At 55.4% G+C, this 14,492-nt stretch overlaps 1 protein-coding gene across 2 annotated transcripts in view; it reads right to left on the reverse strand.

The window, feature by feature from the left end:
• Positions 1-14,492, reverse strand: part of PLXNA2 (plexin A2) — a 136,953-nt gene that overhangs the window by 119,805 nt on the left and 2,656 nt on the right. The window lies entirely within an intron of this gene.

The raw sequence follows: 14,492 nt of genomic DNA on the forward strand, positions 1-14,492 counted from the left end.
CCACAAAGTTCTCCTTTATCCCAAATTACTCACTCCTGGTGTGCTCCAGGCTGGGCAGGCCAAGGCACCACTTCAGAGAATCCTCCCTCCCCTCGGGGTCACCCCAGCTGAGGATGAGGATGAGGCACCACTCTGCACCCATCACATCCCACACACGCCCCACGGGAACCCTGCCCTCTGCAGCTCTGAGCCCCCACTGCTGCTCCTGGTGTGGTTTTATTTAAATTTCCACCAATTCCCAGCCCCGCAGGGGTGCTCTGAGCTGCGGGTGTCACTCTCTCTTCAGCCTTGTTCCTGCCGGGAGCGGGGACGGCTGTTCCTGAGAGGTGACAAAGGAGCTCTGTCCCTGCCTGTGCCTCTGACAGGAGACACGACAGGAGAGGCAGCCCTGGTGGCTTTGTCATTCTGCTCAGGGACACATTGCCCCGGCTGCTTCCCTCTGGCTGCCAGGCCCGGCATTCCGGCATTCCCACCTTGGCAGTCTGTCTGTCCTGGGGAGGACACGGGCCCTGCCACCCTCTCGGTGTGTCGCAGACACGTTTTATGGAAAATCCTTTCCTTGGGATTTTTCCTCCTGAGAAGCTGGAGGCCTCAGGAACAACTGTAAACAATGGTTATCTGCTGCTGTGGGATGCAACAGGGTGGCACTGGATGGGCTTCAAGGTCCCCTCCAACCCAAACCAGTCTGGGATTCCCACTGGATTAAATGACCCTGGATGAGCATCAAGGTCCCCTCCAACCCAAACCAGTCTGGGATTCCCACTGGATTAAATGACCCTGGATGGGCTTCAGGGTCCCCTCCAACCCAAACCATCCCTGTGGAGGAGGCCAAACACCTGGGGAGTTAAACAGCAGCAGAATGGATGATTTTAACTCTCACCCTTAATACCATTTGATCATTAATTTTCCCTCTCTTTCTTTCTTTTCTTTTTTTTTTTTTTTCTTTTTTTCTGAAGAGAGTTTTAAAATACAGCCTCAGAAGCAATCTGCAGCTATTAGTAACGCAAGGTGAAAGAGAGAGTAAATTCAGGGACACAATATAAACCCAAGCAGCTGAAAGGCCTCAATTAGGCTGAAAGGAGTTATCTGGTATTTAAATAATTATTAGATTGAAGGAATAATCACAGGTCTGAGCCGATTTTTTCCCCCACTGTCATCCTAATGGAGACTATAATATTATTATTCAAATGCCCATGATTCTCATTGAGGGGGGAAGAAAAAAGGGCTCATTTAATCTCCATGTGACAGGGCTTCAGGAGGCACCATTAGTCATTTCTCTCATTTCAGCTGTCACTCACTCACGGGCACCACAGTTTGTCATTAGTGGCATTTTGTGCAGACCCCCAGAAAAAAAAAAAAGAAAATTAAAGCCAAAACAACAAGAGAATCTCCTGTGGCCAATGACGGCTCAAAGGCACAATTCTGATGTCACCAGTGTGGCAGCTGTGTTTGCCTGGTGCTGAGGGGGCTTTTCTTGGGGGGGGGGTTGTAAATCTGGTGAGCAGTGATTTACACTCAGCGCGGCTGGGCCCTCACCCATCACCCTCTCAGCTCCTGGTTTTGGGATATTTCACCCCTCTGGGCCCTCACCCATCACCCCTCAGCTCCTGGTTTTGGGATATTTCGCCCCTGCTCCCTCAGCTCCTGGTTTTGGGATATTTCGCCCCTTTGGATGTGCCCCAGCCCGTCCAGGACACAGCAAACACCCCCAGTGCCTCACTGACCCCCCATCCCCATCCTCATCCCCACAAGCTTTTCCCTGCCTGTCCTTTCTCTGTCCCTGTTCCTCCCCCTGCCCAGAGGCCACCAGGGTCCCCAGGCACTCACAGGGAGGAGCAGATTGGGCCATAAATCCCACATTGGCTTTGTGTGGGCTGTGATCCTGAACAGACCCCCCTGAGGAGTGGCAGGGCCGGCCAGGAGGGGCAGAGGGGGCTGGGGTTGCTCTGGAAGATGGGGGTGGTTCTGCTCTTTTTGCTGTTTACAGCCCCATGGGATTCATGGCTGGGAGTGGGGACAGCGGTACTGCCCAAAGGGTGACCAGGCTGTGGCACCCCAGCTCTGCCCAAAGGGTCGCCAGGAGGCCAAGCTGCTCATGACAAACCCTCAGGCAGGACAAACCCTCTGGCACAGCCCCCTCGCACCAGCCTGAGCCCTTCCCCTCCTGCTGGCTCCATATCAGCTCTGGGAATGAGGGAAGAGCCCCAGTTTGGCCATTCCCTGCAGCAAGAGGGATCACAGATGCTGGGCCCTCATCCCTCCTGCAGCTCCTGCAGTTGGGAATTTTCCTGTGAAACCTTTCCAGGCACTGGAGCTGCTGCAGTGACTGATCCCCTCCAAGGAGGGACACTCTGCACACGTCTGTCAGCTGTGGAGGAAGACCTTGCCATAATTAATGAGGTTTGGGTTTAATTAGGCAAAAAGTCCGAGCCAAAGTGTCTGATGGAAGCTTCTCCAAGCCCTGGGATGTTTCCAGGTGGATCAGAGGTCTGGATGCTCAGTGCTGCCTCTTTGGCCAGGCCACCACAGCCACCACAGCACCCAGGAGCCTGACCCCAAGGGCAGCTACTGGCACCTTGGTGTGAATAACTGGAATTCTGTAACACAGAGCCACGAGGATGCCTCCCACCATCTCCTTTTGGCCTTTTTCAGTTAATATTTTGACTCCAACAACAATAAGAACAAGTTGTAAATCACCAGTGAGGAGCCTGGTGAGGTTTCTCCAGAGGTTTCCCCTCAGGGATGACAAGTAAGATTTTCCTAAAACACAACCTGAACACTTTGGGTTTTGGACCCAAAGGCTCCAGGTATTCAAATAATTATTAGATTGAAGGAATAATCACAGGTCTGAGATGATTTTTTCCCCCCACTGTCATCATAATGGAGACTATAATATTATTATTCATACTCATATTCGTATCCAGACTATAATATTATTATTTTTTGGACTAAAATGCACCTTCCTGGCTGGCCCTGTCCCTGCTCTGTGCTGGCAGCCAGGGCAGGGCCCGTGCCAGGAGCTGTGCCCCCCTTCCAGGGCTGCTCATTCCCAGGGCTGGCATCCACAGCCCTCTGAGAAAGAGTTAAGAGGGCAAAGCACAGCATTGTGATTATTGCTTCCTCCAGGCCTGGGACAAGGAAGAGGAGGGGAAGAACAGAGCCCAGCCACGAAAAGGCATTTCCCTGATAACAAACAACATCACAGCAATTATGCTCAAAATTTGTCCGGAGCCCAGACATTTGTTTACACAGCACACACTGTGCAAAGCTCTCCCCTGCACCTCCCTCCTGTGCACACACACATCCCAACGGGTCCAGAGGAACAGAAAACCCAGGGAGGGCTCTGCCCTGCCCTGAGCCCCAGGTCTGGAGCTGCAGATGGCAGGACAAGGACACAGCACACCCAGTGCCACCCCTGGCGCTGCCCCAGGTTGGCTGGGGAGCCTGGACAGGCTGTGCTCCTCAGTCCCCATGCCAAGGGGGGATCCTGAGCTGCAGGAGTGATGGGGGTAGGATGGTGGGGATGCATGGAGACAGAGATCTCTGAGGCCAGGTTGTGGAACTTGGGGTTTATTGCAAAGGGCCTGGGCGCAGGGCCCTGCTGGGATTTGGGGTTTATTGCAAAGGGCCTGGGCGCAGGGCCCTGCTGGGATTTGGGGTTCATTGCACAGGGCCTGGGCGCAGGGCCCTGCTGGGATTTGGGGTTCATTGCAAAGGGCCTGGGTGCAGGGCCCTGCTGGGAGCTGCAGCCACAGCTGGAGCAGGCCTGAGAGAAGAGAGGGGGAGAGAGGATGAGAGGGTAAAAAAGCAAAAGTGTAAGAGAGCAAAAGGGGTAAGAGAGCGAGGTTCCCATTACAACACAATAAATCATCTTCTGTGCTGAATATTCTAATTCTCACTAACCAATCTAGTACAATACACAAATCCTGCAGCATTTCCATACAGCCTATAAGAATCACTACATCACCACACTGTGTTACATTTTAAACACTAAAAACTCCTCTTTGGGCCCTTCTGCCAAGCTGCAGGGTCTGCTCTGAGCCTTGGGCCTGTCTGCAAGCAGAGGGTGTTGTTCCATCACAAGGGGATCACCTTCAGTGGCCACACCATTGTTTTCCAGTTGTTCAGTAACTGAGGGATCTCAAAGCTTGCTTTAATTTCAATCTCGCTTATGGTTTCCATATTCTCAAAATCTTTTGCCAGACAATCATATCTATAAGACTTTCCTATTTCATCTTCCCCAATGCAGAGCAGCAGCAGAGCCGTGGCTGTCACCCAGCTGTGCCCTACAGCTGGAGCCATTTAACCCAGCAGCCCCACAGGACTTCAGGGAAAGGCACAGCCCAGCCTGGACACTTCAGACACCTTCTCCTGTCCCCACACTTGGCACCTGCTCCCTGAGGAAGCACAGCTGGCAGCCTCTGAGTGCTCTGCTGTGGAACAGCTCATCAATGACCTGCCTTGGACAGGCCAGAAATCTGTCTTGGTTTGCAAAGACAGGTGCCTGCTAAGGAAGGCAGGAGCCTCCCCTGAAATGGAGAAAATGAACCCTCCCAATTGCTCTAAATTTTAAATTAAGGGGCTCTCAGGCAACAACAATTATGGGAACAGGGAATAACAGTTCTTTACTAGGGAAGAAAATAAAAACATAAAATAAACAATGCAACAAACTAAACCAACACCGACAGAGTCAGAACCCAACCTGACACCCTGTGGGTTGGCAGCAGTGCCATTGGAATTGTGGCTCAGCCCTCCTGCAGTGTCAGGGGTGGTTCTGTTGGAGCAAGGAACCTCTAGGAAAGGATGGAGTGTTCCTCTGAATATCCAGTGGAAGAGGAGCTGCTGCCCCTCCGGGAAATGCAGTGGAGAAGTGCCCCAGGAGGGCTGCACTCCGCAGGCTCCAGCCTGGTGACAGCCTGACACGGAGCAGGACGGAGCCTGCCCGCCCTGGCGGCCTTGAAGTCTGACACCAAGGGGGAATTCAACACTTCTGAGCTTTCATGGCTGCTTTAGTCACGTTTGGGAGGCCGGGGTTCAGCCAGACCTGTGTAAACAGGTCACTGGTGCTGCATGATGTTGGAAGAGCAAAGTTGGGCGGAGAGCTGTGATGTGTAACAGCCTCCTGCTGCAGGCCCAGCTGGTAGAGCCATCAGCGCAGTGCTGTTCTCTAAAGAGTCCTCAAGGACCCCCAGAAACAGAATCCACAGCCCCTCCAGGCAATCTGGGTCAGTTTTACGTGCCTCACAAAGTGCTTTTCCTGGTTTCCTACCTGAGTCCTCACGGACTGAGCTTTACCCACCTCTCCACCTGAGCGTCCTTTGATTATTCATGGGCTTCGTTCCCAACAAAATGGAATTTAATGGCTGCTGACCTCGGGTGCAAGCAGATTAAACGAGGCAATGATTTGCCCAAGGCTAAGCAAAAGGTCCCAGTGGCAAGGCAGGAGTTTTATCTCCCGAGCCCCAGCCCCGTGTCCCCAGGTGACATCCAGCTGCAGTTTATTACCAGGGAATGTCACAGAGCAGCAGAGGGAGGATCACAGCGAGCTGCAGGAGCAAAACAAGCAGCAGCTCCTGCTGGCCTCGCTCCAAGCACACCACAGGCGAGTGGAGAGCCCCAGCTCCAAATTAAATGGGTCCCCAGGCAGTCCATTAAACAGAGCTGGTGCAGCAGAGCTCCTGGGCTGTGCCAGAGAGCGCTGGGTGCGATCCTGGCTGCATTCACACAGCAGGGCAGGACGTGGGGCACTGGGCACAGCTGATGCTCAGGGCCTGGGTGTCCCCAAAACAGCCCTGGGTCACTCTCAGCCAGTGGGGCTGGGGGTGTGGGGACTTCTGGGCATGGCTGGGGCAGCTCCCTGACCCTCCAGAATGGGTTTATTTCCTGAGATCAGCACCAAACTGGGTTTATCTCCCTGTATCAGCACCAACCCAGGTTTATCTCCCAGGATCAGCACCTAGCAGGGTTTATCTCCTGAGATCAGCACCAAACTGGGTTTATCTCTTGAGATCAGCACCAAACTGGGTTTATCTCCCTGTATCAGCACCAAACTGAGTTTATCTCCCAGGATCAGCACCTAGCAGGGTTTATCTCCTGAGATCAGCACCAAACTGAGTTTATCTCCCTGTATCAGCACCAAGCTGATCTGGGGTCGGGGGGCTCCCAGGGTGCCCCCAGCCTCATGGCCCGAGGTCCAGGCAAGGACCCCAAAGCCTGGAGCCACCTCCCCTCCGTGCCATCATCAGCTGAACATCATCTCCTCTCCCAGAGCACTGGGACATCAACGTCTGCTTGAGAAAGTGGCTCCTTCACACTCGTGTGCTCCCTGCTCCTCTGCCCTGCTTTTCAATTTCAGAGCTCTGGCAGGTCTCTGATTAATTCAAGCCTGTTTAATAACCCTTCTGTTTAGATGAAACGAGCTGTCTTGTTTTCTTTATTTTTAACACTAACTCTCGTTTCTTTGCTAAGGATCTCTGTCACTTAAAAACTTCTCTGTCTCCAACCAAGCTGAGACTGAGATGGAGAAAGCAGCTGCTGACGTCCACATCTGACATCAGCCACAAGGTCTGAGGCTAAAGAGGGGCTGGACACTTTGATGGATGAGATATCCTGAGCAAAACCAGGAACTCCACAAACCCCACAAACAGCAGCACTGTGGGGACCATGGGGGTAACAGGAGGGGAGATTTGGGAGCTGCAGCACCCACCCAGGAAGGGTCACCATGTTTCTGCCTGTGGGGGCGGAAAGTGTCCCATAAAAGCCCCTGGAAGCTGCTGGGGCCGTGTCCCACACTGTGCCCCTGGCGTGGCAATCGATTGGCCATGGGCTGCTGCAGCTGCTCCCAGCCCTGCACAACTGCCCTGGTTATTATTATCATTATAGAAATTACTGAGGCACTTAGGAAAGCACCCACAGCCCCTCCCTGCTCTGTGGCACCTTCCCTTGTCCCCTGCTCTGCTGTCACATCTCCACCCCACAGCTCCTGCGGCCACTGCCCAGCCCGCCCTTTTCCCTGCCCGTTTCAGAGCCCCGGGAGCAGCAGCAATTCCCAGGAATTCCCTCAGGACACCCCGGGCTGCTCCTGCCTCCCTGCAGCTCAAAGCTGCACTTGTCTGCAGAGCAACTGAGTCACTTCCTCCCACTCCTGCCTGCGGGACAGGCTCCAGCCCTGCCGGAAAACAATAAATCCTTCAGGATGTGCGAGGCCATAATTCACAGGGATGCAGCCGGGCTGGCTGCCCCGGGAGCCCTCAGCACCCCTGCATTCAGCTCTGCCCCAGGGAGGTGTCCCAGCCCCATCCCAGGTGTCCCCAAATCCCCAGGGCACTGCTCGGATGGAGCAGCAATGGGGTCACAGCACCAAGGTGGGTCAAGAACTGAGCATAAAAGCTCTGTAAAATGCACAGAGGTTCCCACAGGGAGAGAAACCGTAGCTAAGCTTGTGGCAGGGCTCCTTTGGCAAACCCAGGGACGCATCACAAAAGGAGTTTCCTTCAAAAACACAACAAAACAACTCGTGAGGGCCAGGGCTGCACTCTCAGCTGGTTCAGTTTTACAAATCCCCTCTTTACAACCACAAACTGCTACTCCAGATCCCCAAAACATTCCCACAGATCTCGAGGACTGGGCAAAGCCAAACTCAACAATTAGAGCCGTCTCTGGCCCAAAACCTGTGGAACTTCCACCAAAACCACCCAGCCATGCCTGGCCAAAAAGAACCTTGCAGATCTGAGGAAAATCAGTGATTTTGGAAAATCCAGGAGCACTGAGCGCTGCTCCCTTTGTCTTTTTCGAAGCAAAGACCAAGTGAGTTACATTAAGGATCACAAGACTTTGAAGCAAATGATCCCACACAGATGAGAACAAACGCAATGACAAGGAAATTAATGTGATATCCCCCTCAGTAACACGATGGCTAAAGCAGATAATCTGCCCAAGTGTCATGTTTATAATGGGAATTCGCGGAGAATGAAGCAGGAATTCGCAGGGATGAACAAATGAGCCAATATTCTGTTTCTTCTCATGTTAAAATTCTGCAGTTTGGGATAAAAATAATGGGTTTTTTATAAATCTTGGGAGGAGAAGGAAATTTGACCAAAATTGTTTTGTTTCAAATAGATTTTTGCAGCTCAGAGGGTGTGGGAGCAGGTGAGCTGCCCAGAGCCCCGTGCCATAAGGACTCACCCCAGGGAGACAATTCCTTTATAAAAGTCAATTCAATCTCATTTCAATGGCAGGATTGACACAGAGCTCCTTGGTGCAAGCCTGTGAGGCAGTGGATGGTTAAAATCCAACACATCCAGAAGTGAAATCCCCCTCTGCAATGTCCCTGCAATTCCCCCCAGCCCGTCCCTCCTGCGGCCAAACCTCCCCGTGACCCAGCACCCTGGGCTGGGCCAATTCTTATCCTTTTTTTTTTTTTTTGGTTTTTAACCAAGTTACACAACCCCCTTGGAAGTCCTCACAAGAGCCTGTGCTGTTGTTTTCTCTGTGCTGGGAGTTTGTTCTGGCACTGCTGAGCTGAGCCCAACCTCGGCCACGGGGAATTCATCCAGCGGGACCGACTTGTCCCTGCCACACAGAGCTTGTCCCTGCCACACAGAGCTTGTCCCTGGCACACAGTTCCTGCCCTGAAAAGCAGAGTTACACAAGCCCTTGCAGCAGCACCTCATTGTGGCCCGGGGACGCGCCAGGAGCTGCTGCCTCTGTCTCCCCTCGAGCCCGGCGAGTTTGGCCCGAGCGCCTCGGTTGCTGTGAGATTTTTAAAGGCAGTCTGGACCTGTCACCACTGAGCAGCCTCTGAGCACAATTCCTGCTCCAGGAGGCTCCTCAGCTGCCAGTGGAGCCAAGCACTCCAGGAGAGGGCTGGGATTAACTCCTCGAGAGCTGCAGGGAAATCTCACAGAGGGACAGAGAGAAGCCGCGGTGCCCCTTGCTCTGCCACAGCACCTCCCAGCCCAGCTCATTGCTCGTTTCCATCCCAGCTCCAGCCCCACAAGGGATGATGCCTCTGCTGTTAAATTCACTTGGAAATCCAGAGGGGCAGACAGCAGAGTCAGGGGTTTTGGCAGGTTTAAGGCAAACATAAGATTCCTCGTCCCAAGGTGGAGTTTGAAAAGCTCTCACTGCCAGTTTGCTTACTCTGGGTTTATCATGGAATTACAGAATAGGGACCTGAAATCCCATCCAGTTCCCATCCCTTCCACTGTCCCAGGTTACTCCAAGCCCCATCCAACCTGGCCTTGGACACCCCAGGGAAGGGACCTTTGAGGTCCTTTCCAACCCAGACCATTGCACAGTTCTGTTTTGACTTCAGAGCAGATTTCAGAGCTGTGAAATGGCATATTTGCAGCACAAGAATAACCAAGGCACTTAGGAAAGCTCCAGGCACGCTCCCTTTTCCTCCCCACCTCTTCACACTTCCATTAAAAATCAAAAGGAAATTCGCAGGCTATTTTTTTTTTTGTTGTTGTTCAAATAACATTCCAGGCTGTGACATAAGCCAGCAGAGACAGGAAATATGATCATGAGGGCACAGCTCCATCCTCTGCTCCTGTCACTGCGACTTTTTGGGGACTTGGCAGATGAGTGAGCAGAGCAGACAGCCGGCGTGTTTTATGGAGTTGAACTGTAACATCCCTGTTCCTCAGCCAGCTCCCTGCTCCTCTGCTCTGACACCAATAAATCTGCCCAGCCACGGGGAACAAAGCTCTTCACATGAGCTGCCCACACGTGAACCCCTCACACTGGGCTACCTGGGCAAGCACCCAGCCCCTGGCTCTGCTGTGGGTAAATGTTCCCCAAAAAATGGGAAAATGCCAATTTCAGAGCCATCACCCGGGGGGTTGAACCCTGCCACCAACACACTCGCAGTCACCACAGCTTCCCAAGTGCCGATTCCCAGAATCCCAGCCTCCCATCCTGAGGGGAAATGGCCACTTTGGGCTGGAAGGAAACCCTGCCAAGGCAAACCCCAGAGCCCAGAAATCACCACACAAATCCAAACAACTCAAAGCCTCCTTTGAGCGCTGCCCAGGCATTCACCTCAAAAGCACAGACTCACTTTTTGGGCGCTCATTCCCAGGTAAACAAAGCAAAGCAGGGAGACTCAGGAACAGCTGGAAAATGCCTCCAGATTTGTGTCCTTCCCTTGCTGGGTGCCCAGTGCCCTCCAGCAGGGCCGGCACACTGCAGGGGATCACAGCAGGCTCTGGTGATGGCAGAGCAAGGACTGCCCATCAGTGTCCTGCAGGAATCTGTTCCCAGGCTGGAAGTGACAGGAGGAACTCCTGGCAGGCTGAGTCAGGGAGTGACGGGGCCGTGGTGGCCGCGCTTCCTCCGGCACAGCCGGCGCTGCCCGCGGCTTTCCTGTCCCCCTGATCCCCTCAGGCAGGGAAACGGGGCTCCAGAGCCTGGCACGGCGGGGGTTAAACTGCTGCGGTGCAAATCCTGTGTCCCAGACGCACAGGGGCTGCGGGACCATGAAAATGAGCAGTTTGGAGGAAAAGGAGCAGTTTGCTCCAGCCTGTGCTGTACCAGCAGGAACGGCCTCGCCAAGGACGGTCACCCGCTCTCCCATCCATCCCTTCAGCAGGAAATGGGATTGGATTTGTCACAAACACCCCCAGCATTGCCACTGCTGATCCACACACGTGATTCCAGCCCAGGGCAGGTGGGAGATGCTGGTCCAGCCCTGCCAGGTCACACACAGGGGCAGGGGCCGCACCCACACTCAGCTCTCCCTGCCTGCGCCCCCTCTCCTGCTCACAGGGATTGTTCCTGGCGTGGATTCCCACAGAGACTCCTCCCTGCTCCCCCCGGGCTCTGGCAGGGCTGTGACACAGGGACGGGCAGTGCTGGTGGCTGTCACACTCACGGGCAAGGCTCACACTGACCCAGCAGCCACTGACCGTGCCTGGGGCAGCCGGGCTGGACCCTGCCCTTCCTGTCCAGCTCCAGCTGGTTCATCGAGCTTGTGTTCCAGCCCTGAGCCCCCCCGAGCCCCCAAGAGCCCCCAGCTCCCGGCACAGCCCCGGGGCAGAGCAGGGGAGCCCCGGGGAAGCAGCAGCAGCAGCGGGAGCAGCAGAGGTGAGAGGTCAGGGCAATATTTACTCAGACATCACCTTTCACTTTTATGAAGTGGGGAAACGGGGCTGGAGCAGGAAAAGGGCTGGGAGGGACGTTCCCTCCTGGGAAGCTGCTGTCACAGCAGACACGGAGCTGGCCCCAGAGAGCCGGGGGCCAGGACAGGGCCCTCCAACCCCACACGGGGCTGGGAATGGCTCCAGGCTCCCTCTGGGAATGGGCATTCAGGAGCACAGTGGGGTCATCCCTGGGCACTGAGGGTTTAGGAGCTGGCAGGCACAGAGCGAGCTGGGATCAGCTGGATGACAGAACTTCCACAGGGGAAACTCTTGGAAGAACCTTCTCCTTCAGCGAATGGGGAGATGGAGCTGAGTGTGCCCCTAGCAGGGAGCAGGGCAGGGGCAGTGCCAGGCAAGGAGGGCACAGCACAGCCTTGCCAGGGCCCTCCCAGGCTCACCCTCCCCATGCCTTCAGAGATCATCTGGACTTTTCTATAACTCTGATGCCTTTTATCCCCGGCTCTGAATGCAATTTTAGCCCGGGCAAAGCAGGATTAAATTTTCATAGCAGGATACATTTATCTCGCTTTTCACTCCCCCCTCGCAGGTCGATTTCAGGCAAACAGAAGCTGCGATTACGGGCAGAAACATGAGATGGGATCTCTCTGATAAGGAGGGGAGGGTTCCCTTTTCCCAGCCCCGCATCCCTGGCTCATGCCGGTACCGGATCGGGATTTCCAGCCCAGCAGGGAGCACACAGCGCATCGGCTCCATCGCTCACACGTGTTGCACTCGTGTGCTTGGGGAAGTTCTTCCTCGGGAATGCTGCTGGAGCAGCCTCGCCCCACCCGGGCACAGGAGCCACGGACACGGAGCGAGGACAGACGGACACAGCCAGCCTGGGTCACCGGGAATGCCCGAAAAGCACCAAAATGCCCCCGCGCCCCGGCTCAGCTCCCCAGCCCTGCGCCCCCACCGGCACCAGGCGCTGCTCCGCTCCTTGCTGGGCTTGCGCTCCGTTTTTAGTTGGATCCAGAGGATCCCCTCTAGTGGGATGAGCAGGAATTTCAAGCCCACATCCCACCCCAATTCCCGAGCTGGCTGTGGGTGCCGGGGGGAGCAGCCTCGGGAGCTCCTCTCTGTCCCTTTTGCCATTTTCCCCCCGAAGGTGCAGCCAAAACCAGGCTGGGATGCGGATGTCAGGTGGGGAGAACCGGAGAAAAGAGAAATAAAGAAGATAAATCCCTCCGCGGCCGCAAAAGGAGAGGATTTCCACCACAAAACACCTTTGGCAACACGGACCCGCTGCGTGCCCGCACTCAGGAGAGGTGGCAGGGCCACCCTGTGACACAGCCACACGCGGGGACACAGCCCAGCCCGAGTCCCTGCGGGCACACCCCGCAGTAAATCCGGTTATTCGCGCTGCGGAGACAGCGCTGCCGCCCCGCATTCCCTTCGGTCCCCGCCGCGCTTTTCAGCCGCCGCTCCCCGGGCGCACCGAGCGCTCCCGGCCCCGCCGTGCCCACCCTGGGGCTGGCACCGCCCGAGGGGGTGCGAGGATGCTCCGGGGGCACCGACACCGCCGCAGCCCCGAGGGGTCGGGAACACCCCGGTGCCCCCCGCCCTCCCCTCTGCTGTGGTGGCCGTGGCCTCCCAGCCAAGCTGGTTAAGAGATTAACACTCTAAAAACCACATTTACTCTAATTAGCCATGAAATCTTTGTAACTAAGTGAAAAAATGTTTCCCTTGAGGGATTTTTGTCCATTCATCGCTGTTTGAATTGCCAGGGAGAGGGGGGTGGGGTGGGGAAGAGAAAAGAGGGGGGACGGGAGGGAAAAAGCCCCTCAGATGTAATGAATTAATAGCAGAGCGCCCCGGGGGAGCAGCGGCTCCTCCGCAACACGGGCACCTCAAAGGGGCTTTGCACGGCTCGCCGAGGGGCCGCTGCTGAATTATTTGGAGTTAACAGACTGTAACAGCCCCGCTCCCGTTCGAGCCGGGCAGCCTGCGCGGACAGACGGACAGACGGACGCTGTGCCCGGCCAGCCGCGTGCCCTGCAGACAGGCAGCACCAGCCGTGCCCCCAGTTCCTGTTGTACCGGGAAAAACATCCCGGAGTCAGGTGGGAGGGGAGGCAGAGAGTCTTGCCACAACTTAGGCCCATAAATATTTCATATCGCTGGAAGAAGAACGATTATATTCCTGCCAGCACTTTTCTTGTGTATTTTAAATGTGTCACCGCCTTCTACTTTCTCCCCCGTTTGTGTTTCTTGTAACAGGCCCATGAAATAAAGATTAGCTGAATAATCAGGAGTGTTTAGAAATGTGAAGGGGCCTGTCTCAGGAGCACTGCATGCTCAGGTTCATCTTTTTTCCAGGTTTTTTCCCCCTGTTTTTAAGGATGCCGGAGGCAGGAGGGGGAGCGCGGCTGTCGCAGGGCGGAGGCGAGGGGAGCGAGCCCGCCCTGCCCCGTCAGAAATGACAGGCTCGGAGCCGGGAGCAGCAGCGGGGCACTCTGCCCCATTGCATATTTATCGTTCGGGCTGCAGAGGGGCCAATTAAAGCGGCTTCATCAGCGCCGTGTGCGAGCGGCCGCGGCTGTGCTGGAGAGGCGGGGTGAGAGGGGCAGGTGGGCACGCCGCTGTTGGGATGTGGGGAGTCCCTTCTCCGAGAGCTACAAACCAGCAAGGGCATCCCTGCATCCCCGGGATATCCCCCAGTGAGCAAAAATACCCCTGCATCCCCGGGATATCCTTCAGTGAGCAAAAATACCCCTGCATCCCCGGGATATCCTTCAGTGAGCAAAAATACCCCTGCATCCCCGGGATATCCCCCAGTGAGCAAAAATACCCCTGCATCCCCGGGATATCCTTCAGTGAGCAAAAATACCCATGCTCCACCAGGATCGCCCCTCGGTGAACAAAGGTGCCCCTGCTCCATCAGGAGAGCATCCCTTGGTGAGCAAAGGCACCTCTGCTCCTTCAGGATCATCCCTTGGTGAGCAAAGGTATCCCTGCTCCACCAGGAGAGCATCCATCAGTGACAAAGGTGCTCCTGCTCCACCAGGACCATCCCTGGGTGAGCAAAAATAGCCCTGCTCCCCCAGGAGAGCATCCTTTAGTGAACAAAGGTGTCTCTTCACCCCCAGGATCACCCTTCAGTGACAAGGGTGCCCCTACTCCCCCAGGAGAGCATCCATCTAGGAGCAAACATGCCTCTGCTCCATCAGTAGAGCATCCTTTAGTGAGTAAAGGTGTCCCTGTACCCCCAGGATCACCCCTCGGTCACACAGGTGTCCCCGCACCCCCAGGATCACCCCTCGGTGACACAGGCACCCCTGCACCCCCAGGATCACCCCTCGGTGACACAGGTGTCCCTGCACCCCCAGGATCACCCCTCGGTGACACA

The sequence above is a fragment of the Melospiza georgiana genome, chromosome 23 (genome assembly GCF_028018845.1).
Source record: "Melospiza georgiana isolate bMelGeo1 chromosome 23, bMelGeo1.pri, whole genome shotgun sequence".
NCBI lineage: Eukaryota > Metazoa > Chordata > Aves > Passeriformes > Passerellidae > Melospiza > Melospiza georgiana.